This window comes from Urocitellus parryii, chromosome 11 (assembly GCF_045843805.1).
Source record: "Urocitellus parryii isolate mUroPar1 chromosome 11, mUroPar1.hap1, whole genome shotgun sequence".
Classification (NCBI taxonomy): Eukaryota; Metazoa; Chordata; class Mammalia; order Rodentia; family Sciuridae; genus Urocitellus; species Urocitellus parryii.
This window is the reverse complement of record NC_135541.1, coordinates 78,527,122-78,542,425: the sequence shown is the minus strand read 5'-3', so window position 1 is coordinate 78,542,425 and position 15,304 is coordinate 78,527,122. Positions and strand designations below refer to the sequence as shown.

The following is a 15,304-nucleotide window of genomic DNA, read 5'->3' as shown; positions in this document are numbered from 1 at the left end:
ACCTGTCGGCAGCACTTTGCTCTTGAACTTTTCAGCCTCTAGAACAATAAGAAATAAACTCCTGTTATATGTAAATTACCCATCCTCGGGTATATTTCATAAAAGCCCAAAAAGGCCAAGAAAAGGATTAAAAGAAAAACTACGGCAAGCAAGATATATCAACCACTTTTTAGAAATTGGGAACCTGATCAATCAGTGAGCACTGAAATCCCAGTACAACAATGAAAAGTGACCTAGAAAACAAAGGTAAACTAGAACGATGCAAACATATTGACGAAGCAGAATTCCAGAAGGGCTCAGGGACTGGAGTCATTGGAAGTTCATGTACACTGAGGTGGTGGTAAAGTTAAAATGAGAACATTGGTCTAAAATCGAATCAAACAAACAAGAACATCAAATTCCCTCTTCACCCCATGTAATCAGGTCACTTCCTAACTTTATTTTGTGGAACTACTTTATGGAAGGTTCTAACTCCAGGGTATCAGTATAAGGGGAGACGCTCATGAAAATACAGATATGAAGTGAAAGTCCTGCATACCAGATGAAAGACATCCAATCTCCTATCTTTACTTGGCCCCATGGATATTGGCAGGAAAGTGTGAAACCCCACTATTTTAACCCATTTGGGCTGCTTTGTTCCAAGACTCTGATTTTTTTTATAAAATAAGAGGGCTGGGATTGTGGGTTAGCAATAGAGCGCTCACCTAGCACGGGCTGGACCCGGGTTCAATTTTCAGCACCACATAAAAAATAAAAAGGCATTGTGTTGTGTCCATCTACAAAAAAAAAAAAAAGATTCATATTCTCTCTCTCTCTCTCTCTTTCTCTCTCTCTCTCTCTCTCACTCTCTTTCAAAAAACAATATGAGTGCTAGGAAATAAATGTATAAGATACCCCTCCACACATTTCCTTTAGATATGGATCTATAGATAAATAGAAAAAGAAGTGAAATTCCAAGAGTTCATTTTCAAACTTGATACCTCTAATCCTAAATTGATACCACGTGGTTTATTCTTCCTTACGTATTTGTAACTCTTTTCTCTAGCAGTAAGCCTGGCTCCTAGCATCCTGAATATACTTATTTGCTCAGTACCCCTATACCACCCCCACAACACATACATACATTCAGTTGGGTTAATCAAACACACAAAAATAGAGAGACAACAAATGGCTTATAACTAGAGTTTGGGAAATATATCATTTTATATTCAGATGATGGGATACAATAAATTCTACCTATATGTTGTTTTTTGTTGTTGTTGTTTGGGGGAGAACTGGAGATTGAACCCAGGGGCACCTAACCACGGAGCCATATATATCCCCAGCCCTTTTTAGTTTTTATTTTTAGACAGGGTCTCAGTAAGTTGTTTAAGGCCTCACTAAGTTGCTGAGGCAGGCCTCGAACTTGTGATCCCTCTGTCTCAGTCTCCTGAATTGCTGGAATTACAGAAATGTTCCACCTCACTTGGCTGATGTATGCTATTAAACAAAAACATGTTATAAGTCCATGCACAACCAGGTTTCAATATATATTAGTAGGTGTATGACTGGGAGAAAGCAGAAAGAAGAGGGAGGGAAAGAAGGGGAGAACTTAGAAGCTATACAGCTTATATATATATATACACACACACACACACAGAAGTTATTCCAGATGCTGGGACTGCTGTTGATTTTCATATTTTTCTATGTGACTTTTTGCATTCTCCAAATATTCTTAAACAAACATATTATTTCATAATCAGAAAAAATGAAATCTGTTAGAGTCAACATTGTCCATGATATGTTCAGAGATAGGAAATCATGGTGATAGAAGAGTTGAATGGGGCAGAAGACTTCAGATTACATTTGATCATTTTTCCTTAACTCATGAAGGTTGCACAGTTAAATAAAAAAATATGCAAAAATATATCAGAACAAATGAAAATAAGACTGTCCCAATGCAAGTATGGGATGCTAACATAAAGGAAAACTAAGCAACCATTAACAGAATTCAGAACTTACAAATAAATGTGCAATCAGCATGTACAAATATCTCTCTCAAAAACTATTTCATATAAACAGGAGTTTTTTAAGCAGACATATTTCAATATGACGGGCGCATGTACTTTCAATTTCACTGATGCTGCCATGTGCTCTGGCATTTTTCATATTCACCCTCCCAACTCACCACAACCCACTTCTTTTACCTACTACATAATTTAGCATTCCATTTCTTCAGCTTAAAATGCACCCTTTTGCAGAGTGGGAAAGATCTGCATGAATTTTCAAAGGCTCACGATTCCAGTGAGTGTAGTGTGTGGTGTCACAAAAATACGTTTCGATATCTGGCAAAGGAGGAAAATTACAGGCTGAAATTTAGCAACATCTAAGATTTCAGTAGAAGGATTTAAATTACTATGAATCACTCAAACATTCCTAAAACCTCAATAAAACTGACTATCCAAAGTGTTTTATATTCACTCTGAAAAAAAGGGGGGGGGGATGGGGGAAGAAAATACACAGACACAGACAATACTTTTAAAATTTACATTTGGACATGAATAACTAAAGAAAATAAGTGTGTGAAAAGAAGCAAAGAAGCAATTAACCAAAAAGAGCTGCATTTAACCTTTTGCGGTAGATGCTTTTCAGGAGAAATGGATCATCAAAATTTGTTCTTTCTAAACAGAGGTCTCATCTCCACAATCACTCTCTGTCTCTCTTATCCTCTACCGCCTCCAACATTTGGATACATGCCCATTATCTTAGTCTTTTAAATGATGAAAACATAACTTTTCATTTTTCCTTCAAGAGATCAGTACAAAAGGGAAATTATCTGTATGACAAATTTCTGCTTTTTAAATCACATTTAGCACTGTTCCTATAGCTACCATAGTGAAATGCACACACACAAAACCAAGAAAACCTTGAGTTGCTTTCAGGCTGAGATCTGAATGTGCAAAATAGAGAAAAAAAAAAAAAAAAGCTCTGTGTATTGTGAGAATTCATTGTATTTTATCCTTACTCCAAAACAATACATCTATTGTAAGTAATGAAAACCATTTCAGTAACTTTACTGAAATGAGTGGATTTAGAACAGTGTTAGCATGAGATTGGAATTTATTGCCAAAATGATTTACAAATTAAGTGTAAGTTTTCCTGTTGTTACTCTTGGTTTATTATAAGCATTTGTTACAGACCAAATTGGGTTCCCCTAGAATTCATGTTTAAGTCCTATAATCAACTGTACCTCGGAATGTAAACTTATTTGGAAATAAGGTCTTTATAGATGTGATTAAGTTAAAATGAGGTCTCATTAAAGTGGTCTGTAGTTATTTTTATAACTGGTATCTTTGCAAAAGGGGGAAATTTGGACACAGAAACATGTTCAGAGGAAAGAGAATGCAAAGAAAACCAGGGAGAAAACAGCTGTCTTCATACCAGCCAAGCTGAGAGGCCTAGAACAGATAGGAGGAAGCAACCCTGCCAACATCCTGATCTTCGACTTCCATTCTCCAGAACTACAAGTCAATTAATTTCTGTTGTTTAAGATACTCTGTCTCTGGTACTTTGTTACAGCAGCCCTCGCAAACTAAAATAGCATATCTGCAGCTAGAGTTGTGCACAATAAAAACCTGAAGTTGGAGGTAAGGGTAGAAAGGAAGAGAGATACCACATCTCAAATATTTCATCTTTGCTATAATCATTCATTTATTTTTAAAGACTAATAACAACTCTAGTAATTTCTGGAAAAGGGTTATTGCCACCCCTGCTTTATGCTATTAGATGTTTCCAAAGTTTTACTCCTGAAATAAATAAAACACAGCTGAAATTTAAAATAAATGACATTTAGTGGATATCTGAACACTCGGGAGATAAACATCAAATGAAACCGGTTAAAAGGTGAGATATGACCTCTACCAGAGATGTTCTTCCTTAACATCCCTCACTAAAATGCTACTCAGGAACATCTCATAAATATAACATGAATTACTCTGATAATACTAAATTGCATCCACCATCTGTGCACAAACAGCTATTTTCTTTTTACAAGTAGAAGGGAGGAAAAATCAATGTGAGAAGTGTGATAAATCAGAATACTGGCATGAAAAGGCCATGCAAATAAAATTGCTGATGCACAAGAAACATGCACACCAAGAGACATCTGGTAAAACAGCAACTTAAAGTGGAAGGAGTTTGAGAAACCATGTTGTGAAGAGGGACACTCATCTTGATAGGCCTAAATTTAGACCTACCAGCTGTGTTTTGGTTTACAAATCCTTCCAATCTGCCTGCTTATAATAATAATAATAAATGAGAAAGGCCTTCTTCGGAACACTGCTGAAAATATGATTGGGGGAAAAGCCAGCCTGTCATGTTCTATAAAGGGGCATACAACACTCTAATCTTGTTTGACATAATTTCCATTGCCATGTAGCAGAGACACCCTTGCATGCACATACCACAGTTCCTTTATCCATTCGTCTGTTTCTTATTTCTTCAACCTTCAAACAGTGCTAACTCAAATACACTTGTGCTTTCTTCGGTTTCATGCGCTATGGAGCCACGCACTGACCAAAGAAATTTTGCACATAATTTTTCCTTCTGACAAAATAAATTAATTAAATAAAATAAAAACTGTCGTGCTATGGTTTGACTATGCTTTGTCCCCACCAAAAGTCATGTTGACATTTAATTTCCAATATAATAATATTGAGTGGTGGTGGGTCCTTTAAAACGTGATTAGGTCATGGAGGAACTGCCCACATGAAAGGATTTGTGTAATTATCTCAGGACTAGATTACTTCTCTCCATAGTAGATTGTTGTAAAGCAGGTCAGCTCCCACTATCCTGTTCTTTCTTTGAACATGCCCTCTTGTCCTGCCCCTCTCCACTATGAATCAAAGGTCTTTGCCAGATATGGTCACTCAGTGTTGGATTTTCCAGACTCCGGGGTCTTATTGCCTTGCCAAAGCTCACCTCAAAATTGAATCAAAATAAAACTCTTTTCTTTATAAACTGGCCAGTATAATTGGTATCCTATTATAGCAACAGAAAACAAAGTAAGGAATGATATCTTTAATTTTTTTTAAAAAAAGAGCTAACCTTAATCCAAGCTTAGATTATATACCAGTTGTGTGAACTTGGTCAAGTCACTTTTCTGAGTTTCAGTTTCACACTTTTAACTCCTTAGAAAGGTCATACTTCACCTTGGATTAAGGAGGACTGAAATGAGCACAAAAATGAGTAATGAAAGTGATGTGCACAATGCCTGCTTAAAAGCTTTATATGAATTATGTTAACCTTACCACATTCCTAGGGAATATATTTTCCCCTTTTTCCTTTTCTTTATTCTTCATCCCCCTGTCTCTTGATACTACCGATTGAAACCAGGGAACTCTGCCCTGAGCTACATTTCCAGCCCTTTTAAAAAAAAAAAAAAAATTTATTTTGAGACAGGGTCTTATTGCCTTGCCAAAGCTCGCCTCAAAATTGAGATCCTCCTATCTCAGCCTCCTGAGTAGCTTAAATTGCAGATGTTTACTTTCACACTTAGCATTATTCTCCCTTCTTAACTAGATAGAAATACTGTTGGCAAGAACTCTTTGACTCCTGGTTTTCTGATGAGGAAATAGGTTAAATTCCATTTTCAAATTCTAACTGCTATTAAGTGGAGAAACCAGGATTTGACCTTCTAACTGCCATTAAGTCAAACTTATATCAAAATATGATACTGATCCCTGGGAGTCATCAGTGAATTTACTCTTTTCAGTTTCTCATGAAATTAAATATTAATCTAAAGCAAGTAAATAAATGTTTATGATTAATATATACCTATATAGCACACAAAATCTGAGGAAGTACAAGTACATTCAAGGCAGCACTGTTGGAAACTAGAAAAAAAGTTCTAGAAACAAAAGAATGGAAACATAAATTGTGCCATATGCATACAAGGGTATGTGTACTACACAGCAATGAAAATTAACTACAACCTTGTGCCATGACAGGGAGTAATCTCATAAACTAAGTATGAGGAGAAAAGAATAGTAAATCATAAAAGATTTCACACAGGAGTGTAGAGTTTTTTAAAAGTCCTAAAACATGCAAAGTCCAAAAGAACACAAATCTTTAAAATATACTGCTTCAAGATATATACAATAACAAATCAATGGCAAATATGGATTCCAGACTACTTGGGGTTTTTTGTTTTGTTTTTGTTGTTTTTTAACTAAATAGAATCATTTGGGGAGGTAGTACAGTTATGTTAAAATATTTGAATTTTCTATTTCTTCTGCTGGGGATTGGTTCATGGATGTCAATTTTATTCTTCTATTACCAGGAGTCTACAAACATTATCTGTAAGGAACAAGATAAACAGCAAATATTTGGGGCTTCCAGGGCCATATGGTCTCTCTTAAAATTTTCAACTTGGTCACTGTGGTGTGACAGGTCAGAGACAATACATAAAAGAATGGGTTGTGGGGCTGGGTGAGTTGGCCCAAGCCTGTAATCCCAGGGCCTCTGGAGGCTGAGAAAAGAGGATCTCAAGTTCAAGGCCAGCCTCAGCAACTTAGTGAGACCCTAAGAAACTTTGTGAGACTGTCTCAAAAGATTTTAGAAAAGGGGGTAGGGGCTGGGAATGTGGCTCAAGCAGTAGCGCGCTTGCCTGGCATGCGTGCGGCCCGGGTTCGATCCTCAGCACCACATACCAACAAAGATGTTGTGTCCACCGAGAACTAGAAAATAAATAATAAAAATTCTCTCTCTCTCTCTCTCTCTCTCTCTCTCTCTCTCTCTCTCTCTCCTCTCTCACTCTCTCTTTAAAAAAAAAAAAAAAAGAAAAGGGGGTAGGGATGTTGCTCAAGTAAATTGGCCCTAGATTAAAACCCAGGTACCTAAAATAAAATAAAAAAGGATGGGTGTGGCTATATGCTAATAAAATGTTTAAAATGTTGTTTACAAAACCACATTTGGTCCACAGGCTGCTTGCCCTTGCTTTACACTATAGATGTTCTATAAATAACAATAAAATATGTATATAGATATTCATATACTATTATATGTATCAGAATATTCCATAAGAATTATTTTAAAAGTTTTTAAAAAGTACGTTTAAGTAGAACAATAATAATAATTTTTTTCTTGTTTGCAGTACTGGGTACTGATCCCAGGGATACTCTACCACTGAGTTACCCCCTCAGCCCTTTTTTATTTGGGACAGAGTCTCCCTACGTTGTCCCTCAAACTTGCAATCCTCTTGCCTCAGTCTCAAGTAGCTAGAGTCATAGGTGTGCAGCAACACACCAGCAATGATATGGTCTTGATTATGGAAAAGTATGCATTAATTTTCTTTGCCCAGGTTTCTCATGGAACTTAAAAATAAAAGTAAAGTCCTTTTAATGCCTGGCAAATTGGCAGAAGGTAAATTTCAAACTTTCAGTATTTGCATTTCTGTTAAGAAAGAAAGAAACAAAGAAAAACCCTTAACATTTAGACACACATGAGCACACAAACACACACATTCAGAAATCAATGTTTTTATTCACCTCAATAAAGACTACTCCAAAGACAAAGAACAACTAAAAGGTTAGGGAGTTAGGGCTGAAAATTCCTTTAAGGTCCGTCACTAAGTGTGTATTCAAACACGCTGATGCACTCACACGTGTGCCTCAACACTTAGTCACATTGCTGCCAATAAAAGATCCTTCAAACCATGAATGCTGAGTCTACCAAGGACAGAGCATGTATGGAACCTTCCTTAAAGCAAGCCCAAGGTACTGGATATACACAGGAAATGTAGAATCAGCCAACAGTGGATCCAGAGACAACAGACTGGAGCAGAATGAGCCAGGAAAAAATATTCTAACCAGAACTGCTAAGGAGGTTGAAGGCTTGTGCTGTACACAGACAACACAACAGACTCAACCCAGGAGTGTGTCCAGAAAGGGTTCCTAAGGGGCGCAGCCAGCCAGCTGTGCACTTACTAGGTGTGGCTCAAATCAATCCTGGCCTGCATTAAACTAAAAGTAGTCCCTTCAACCAAAAGGTAGCTTTTATAGACATTCCCCAGGAAAAGGTTGAACTGTGTCAATATCTATCTCCAGTAACAAATGTACTAGGCATTCCTGAAGAGTCTTAATGTGTACTTACTCATTTCACACATGTATTAGAAAAACCAGTTTGGGATTAAAAGAGATGCACCAAATACTCTTATCTCTGGGTAATTCTAAATTGACAAGCAGACAGTATAGGCAATGACTCACTCAAGAAGGAATTACACACATACATTTAAGAAGCAATTACCAGAATTTTGGCATTACTCTCAAAAATGGAAAAACACGCTCTAATTACTTCAATGAAAAGTAAGAATCCTCCTAAATTTCATCCCAATGGTACCTTCTCTGACTACCTGAAAGGATTTTTTAATATATATTTTCTGCATGTATCTAAGAAGCTGTAATATATAGCTCCATCTAGATCATCTGTATAGTACCACAATGTCTTGCCTTAAACAAATACAAGCCCTATAAAGATAGAAACAAGTATATGTTTGTGATTCTCTGAAGATCTCATTATGAATCAAAGTGGGAGTTTACCTAAGTCAAAATCATTCATCTTACTCAACATGTAAGTAAATACTCAGTTTCCTAAGCACTAGCAACTGTGCCTTCACAACAGTTAATATGTCCATTAATTTATTTAATCCTCTGAACAACCGGTTGTTATCAACCATATTTTACAATTAAATAAGTTTCTGGCTTAGGGATTCTAATAATTTTTACAAAATCACGTATCTCTTAATTTCATTGAGTTAAACACATGCACAAAGCACCTAAAATAATAATTTTATTTCCTTTCGAAAATGTTCACTAAAGGCCAGCTATGTCAAAGGCCCTGGGCAGGGAACAAAACCATGGTCAAGTATGGCAGGGGTCCTGTTTTTGTGAAGCTTATATTTTGAGTTGGGTAAAAAGAATGTTACCGTTTGGATATGGGTATCCCCCCAAAGCTTCTGTGTTAATACAAGTGAAATCACCAGATTATGAGAGAGATAACTTCATCAGTGGTTTAATTTATTTGATGGGTTAAGAATTTGAATGGATTACTGCATGGAAACTACAGGCAGGTGAGGCATGGCTGGAGGAAGTGGGTCACTAGGGCATGCCTTAGGCATTATGTATTTTGATCTCTGGTTTCAGCTTTCTCTCAGCTTCCTGGCTACCAAGAGGTGAGCAGCTTCCCTCTGCCATGCCCTTCTGCCCTGAAGCTCCACCTCATCTCAGGCCCAGAGTGATGGAGTCAGCCAATCATGAACTGGCATCTCAGAACCTGTGAATGAAATGAACTTTTCCTCTTCTAAATTGATCATGTCAGGTATTACAGTCGTAGGGATGAAAAGCTAACACAAAGGAGGTACAGACAAGAAACAAATCAACACCTCAATAAATAAGATAATTCCAGATAAAAACAAGACTAGAGACTAAGCATTGATATATAAGGGAGTAAGTTCCAGAGCAGGAAGAATGCTGTTGGTAGCTACATTCAGGGAGGCTTTCAGGAGGTAAGGTGAGAAGCAGCCAGCTATGTAAAATACTGAGGGATGAGAAGTCTAGTCCAAGACCAGCAAGCCCATGGCAGAAAAGGGATGAAATACTCAAGGACAAAAAAAGGACATGCCAGACTCCAACATGGGCTTTGATGAGGGGAATAACCAACAAAGCTTAACTGTCACATTTACTATGTCAGAATTTCACGTATTCATGTCTTTATTTTGTAAGTCTTTAAAACAGTGAGGGAAGAACTCCATGATGAATATTGTACCTGAAAATCCAAAAGAAGACATTTCTTGTCCAGCTAGAGCTAGCTCAGCTTCTCTAAGGTCTTATTCACCTACTTATTAGCATTAGTCTATTAGAGGTTACTCATCATAACTAATGCAATTCCGCTTATCTCAATTACGCTTGGATAATTTCTTAACTAATGGAAAATTTCCTTTTTTTATGTTTAACGCTCTATTAAAAATTTGGTTTTCTTTATGCTGAAAGGTCTAACAAGTAATCTGCCTATAACTTGGCCACAAAACCATTGTTGGAGGTAGCAAGAGTATTCTTCCTTTGAGAGGATTATACCTGCTGGCTAATTGCTGGGCAATTTTCAGTGCTTCCCCTACTCCAATAGGTTTGGCCAGTGACTTGCTCTAGACAATGCACACATCTGGGCAGAAGATGTGAGAGCTGCTGCCTCTTTCCACCAGCACACGCATTCTTTTCCCTCTGCCAAGGAATGGTGTCCCAGTTAGAAGTCACTCCTTAGTGACTGAAATGCACATGACTAAGGGGAACAGACTCAAAGTCTACAACAGAATCACAGCTGAGTCCCCTAAAAGATATACAACTAAGAAGCAAATATTTATTGTAGGTAAGCCACTAGATATTCAGGTGTTATACTGCAGCATAACTTAGAGCTGATGAAGGTAATATTCAATGTTCAAACAGGTTAAAAAGATTTCTCAGAAATAGTAGAATAGAACAAATTTGGGATTTTTTTCTTCCAATTTTCAACATTCATATGACAAGAATTTACCATGTATTTTTGTCACACACAGTAAGGTTTTCAATTTAATTCTAAACAGACTTGTTATTCTTCATATTTCATTTTTAATGAAGCTATTTTTCATTTTTAAACAAGAACTCTTGAGGATAGGGACACAGCTCAGTAGAGCAACTGCCTAGCATGTGCAAGGCCCCGGGTTCAATCCCCAATATTAAAAACAACAACAAGAAGAACTCTTGCTTCTTATACCAAAAAAATTAAGATTATGATAAAAATTACAACAAAAGTGAACCTCAAAAATGTAATGCTAACTGAAAGAAAGCAGACATTAAGGCCGCATATTAAATAATTCTATTTATATGAAATGACGTGAGGAAGAAAATCTAAGTAGATTGATGAAAAATAGCAAATGGGTATCTATGGTTGGGTGGGAAAACAGGGATTAATTGTAGAGGGCAATGATGGATCTTATTATGGAGATGAGAATGTTTTAAAACAGGCTTACAGGGATGGCTGTACAACTCAATTAGCCTACTTGAAAAAAACTCATTCACCCAAACAGGTGGATTTTATGCTATGTAAAATATACCTCCACAAAGTTATCTTCAAAAAGAAACAAAAAGAAAACATGCCATATAAAATATTTCTCAAAGTAAAAATAGTAATAGTAAAATTATTTGTTTTAATTTTAAAAACTATTGGCTTTACCATCTAAGTGGACTTTCATGATTTTTTATGTCAGTATTTGCTACTGATTTTCATTGTCCTTTTTACCAATACTATAGGTAACTGTCATGAAGTATGATTGATATATACACTTCCAGAGTTAATCAAACATTCCATTTAAAATAAATAAAACTTTTTAATCACATAATTCTTCACTTACTTATAAGGAAAACCTTAAAAATATGTATGTGAGGTGGTTAACTGTAAATATTTAAGTTTTACTTCTTCTTTAGAAAGCATGAAATAGAAATAAATAAGCGCATGAATGAAATTAATTTTGAGCACCATAATTTCATTAACTACCAAATGTGTTTCTTTTACTAGCTATTTATAAAACTATAGAAGGCTATTAGTTAAGAGTTGTGCTTGGATCCTCAAAGATATAAACATGAAACTCCACTTTTAAAGCTCATAGGATAAAATATTATATGTAGAGTACATTATATTTAAATCTGGAGTGTTTTGACCTCATTTTCCCAAAATATTCATAATAATTTCCTCCACGGCCCCTAATAAACATAAAAAACAAATAAAACACCATTGTTTCTGCAGGAAAGCACTGTAGTTCCCTTTCTGCACCTGCATTTCCAACCTTTTGATCTGGTCTATGAGCTGCCTAATACCAATTCACTCCTTTCCTGCCAGAGTTGGTTACTGTGGCTTGGAACCAAATCCTGAGTCAGGTGCTATTAGCTTAAAGCAATTTATTTTTCTAAGTAAAAGACATTCCTGAATGATTTCCCTGGGTTTTACATGTTTTGTGTTTATTTCTTCTCATACAAACTAAGCAGGAGATCTTGTCCAGAGAGCTGTGCACCAATCTAGCAATAATATCACTCACCACTGATTAAGAATTTAATTCTATTCAGTATAGTATCCTGCTAGGAAAGACCAATACAATACAAACTGAATTTTCTGAAAGAGCATCAACAAATTACTATTTTAATTGGATCTATAAGACCTAAAAAAAAAAAAAGCCAGAGGCCATGTCATTCATTAAAGTAAGTATGTGATTAATATGCAATCTAAATATCCCATAATTATGTGATGTCCCTACCCTTCTACCTTCAAGAAGTTTAGTCTATTGGAACTAGACAATCATGGTTTTACATAAGAGAAATAAACATCTATTTAAAAGGCAAAATGTATTAAGTATTATGATATTCAAATATTATTCTGGAAAGCACAGAATGGAAAGAAATTAATTCTATCTGGGGAGGGAAGAAGGCTTTTAAGGAAAAGGTAGTTCTACACTGGGCCATAAAAATCAGAAAGGATTTCATTTTGTTGAGCCAGCAATAATTATAAAAGTAAACAAATACAGAGTAAGCTCACGCAGTGGCAAGCAAATCAAACTAGATCAGAACTTCTGGACCAATGCTGGGCAAAATGTAAGATGAAAATAAACCGCCCACCAGGGAATCCTGCTCAGACACTGATTCTGATTTACTGGGTCTGGAGTGAGTTCTGAGACTGCATTCTAATGAGCTCTTAGTAACATAGTTGATTCATGGTACGCTCTGTAATGAGCGAGGCTCTAGAAGAGGGAAAGAGAGTAGTGAGGGAGAAGGAAGAAGAGCCAGGGTGTGGTCTGATCACCAAGAGCCTTGAAGAGCAATCTAAGTAGAGCTCTGAAAGCACATGGGATAGACCAGAGAGAGGCAGGATATGAGGAGGAGAATGAAGACCATGAGGCCATATTAATGGTTCTCAGAGGTAACCATGTAAGTGCTCTGATTGCAGCTGTAGGCATTTGTAAAGACGACACCAATTCCAAGAACATTTCATATATATGGGCAGACATGGAGAGTCAGTGAGTAGGATGAATAAAAGGTAAACGTTAAGCATTTTATCCTTGATACCTAAGGAATTATGACATCATTAACAGAAAATTAAATGGAAAGGACAACAGGATTGGGACGGGAAATATTAGGAATTGGGAAATGGTGGAATAGAGTTCAGTTTGGGAATTAAGTTGAAGGGATAAGTAGGATCATCCAATTAAGTTTTTCCACTGCTCTTGCAGTTAAATTTAGTAAGCTAGAATTCCATTGTAACTACTTCTTAATTATGGAAAAGGACAGTCAACTGTCACATCATCTTCTTCTCTGGGACAATTAGTCATCCAGCTTGTATTAGCCATTTTTAGTGACATAATTCATGACTGTATGAGGCAATCTTTTTCATTTTGGAAACTTCAGTTAGAAAACTTCTCTTTAAATTGATTTAAAACTTCTCCCCATACTTTTTACCCAGTAGGCTGAGAATTCAGCCCAGTGATAGAGCTCCTGCCTAGCATGCACAAGACGATGGGTTCCATCCCTAGCCCTGGGAAAAAAGAAAGATTTTTAACCCAGTGGTCTTAGTTTTCCCCTTCTGCCTTTCAAAAACTACAAACATTTAATCACCTCAATCACAATGACTCCTCATAAAGAGTCTTTAAAAGAATTAATACTTAAGTCTTTTCTAAGCTAAACCACTTTGGTTCTTCCCCAGACTTTCTTCAGAGGCCATGGTACCAAAACCAGAGAAATCCTTTATTTTTCTTCATGGATAGGAAATGTGTGACAAAATGGTTACTCTTTCTGTGGCAATCAAGGCACTGCTAATGGATTCATGATCCTCCCAGATAACATCTTAGATTCCATCTAGACACAATGTTCCAAAGAATCAATAACAAAGCATTGGCATCTCAAGATGAGTTATTTCTTTGCTATTTCTGACAGACTCTCAACTCCCCTTTTCAAAACAGAGGGTGGAGTGGATCTTTAGAAGTATCATGGACAGGTTAGATTACAGTACAATTAATACACCATGTGACCTTGAAAACAATAGTGTTTGTTTAGATTCAACATCATGTATTTGTACATGTTGATTTTTCATGTACTAAAAAACCACAAGGAATATTTAAACATAATATGATCATGACCCTAAGAAGGGTCTTCTCAAACTTATTCTGAATTTTCCTTATGCTTTAATTTTTATCATTGATCACATATGCTAATTCAAAGAGAAAATCTGAGGATTTTTTTTATCTTTTCTCTATTTCATTTAGAAAGAAATATAAAAGTACTTAATACTAAGAGAACTATGATGGCAGTGAGTGGAATTTCCAGAAGAGGTATAATATAAATAGTCCTAGCTCAGCGTTATTTTGTTTTATTGGTTTCTCCCCCAACCATTTTAAATCATCAAAATGGTAAAAGCCACTGAGCCAGAATCAAGATGTAAATTTCAGGGAAAAGTAATACATCTGGTAAGTCATTCAATCCTCATATTTACTGTTTATCCTCATTTTACAAATGATAAATATGAGGTATTCACATGAAATAATTTGCCTAAAAAAAAAAAAAAAAAAAAGCTAACAAGCAGTGGAGCCAGGATTTCAAACATTGGCAATATAGCTACAGAATCTCTGCTCCTAACCACTAAGCTTATATCTTTGTTATATTTTTATTTATAATGAGTAACAGATTTCTTCTTCAGAAGTTAACATTTATCCCAATTAAATTTCAGTCTTCCCCTGAACCCACTATTCTAAATTACAAAAAGATTTGGAAGGCTGACTATGTTATACAGACTACTAGCTATTGTTATAGTTATTACTGCTACGTAGCAAACTATCCCTAAACATAGTGGTAGAAAACAACTTCAGTGTTTTATATTTAATTACAATCCCTGGTTTTCTGAATTCAGGTAGCACACAGCAGAAATGGCTTGTTTCTTCTTCACCACATGTGAGGCCTCAACTGGGAAGATTTGATGGCTGAGAGTACCTGGATGCTGGGGGCTGTAATCATGAACATCTGCCAGACTTCAAGTTAATGACAGACGGGGACTAGGACTTTGGATGGGGCTGCTGGTAGAGCATTTACACATGATCTCAATGTAACTTCACAACACGGAGGGCTTAGGTTGCATTTCTCAAGTGGCAGCTTCAGAAAGCAATGTCCTACTGAACAAAGTGAATTCTCTGTTTTCTTTTAGGATCTAGGCTTAGAAGCTGCACAGCATCACTGCCAGCAGAACTATAGAAACAGTTAAA

At 36.3% G+C, this 15,304-nt stretch overlaps 1 protein-coding gene across 1 annotated transcript in view; it reads right to left on the bottom strand.

The window, feature by feature from the left end:
* The window catches only part of Snx7 (sorting nexin 7), an 82,036-nt gene that overhangs the window by 62,753 nt on the left and 3,979 nt on the right, over nucleotides 1-15,304 (bottom strand). The gene's annotated exons all lie outside the window — the stretch shown is intronic.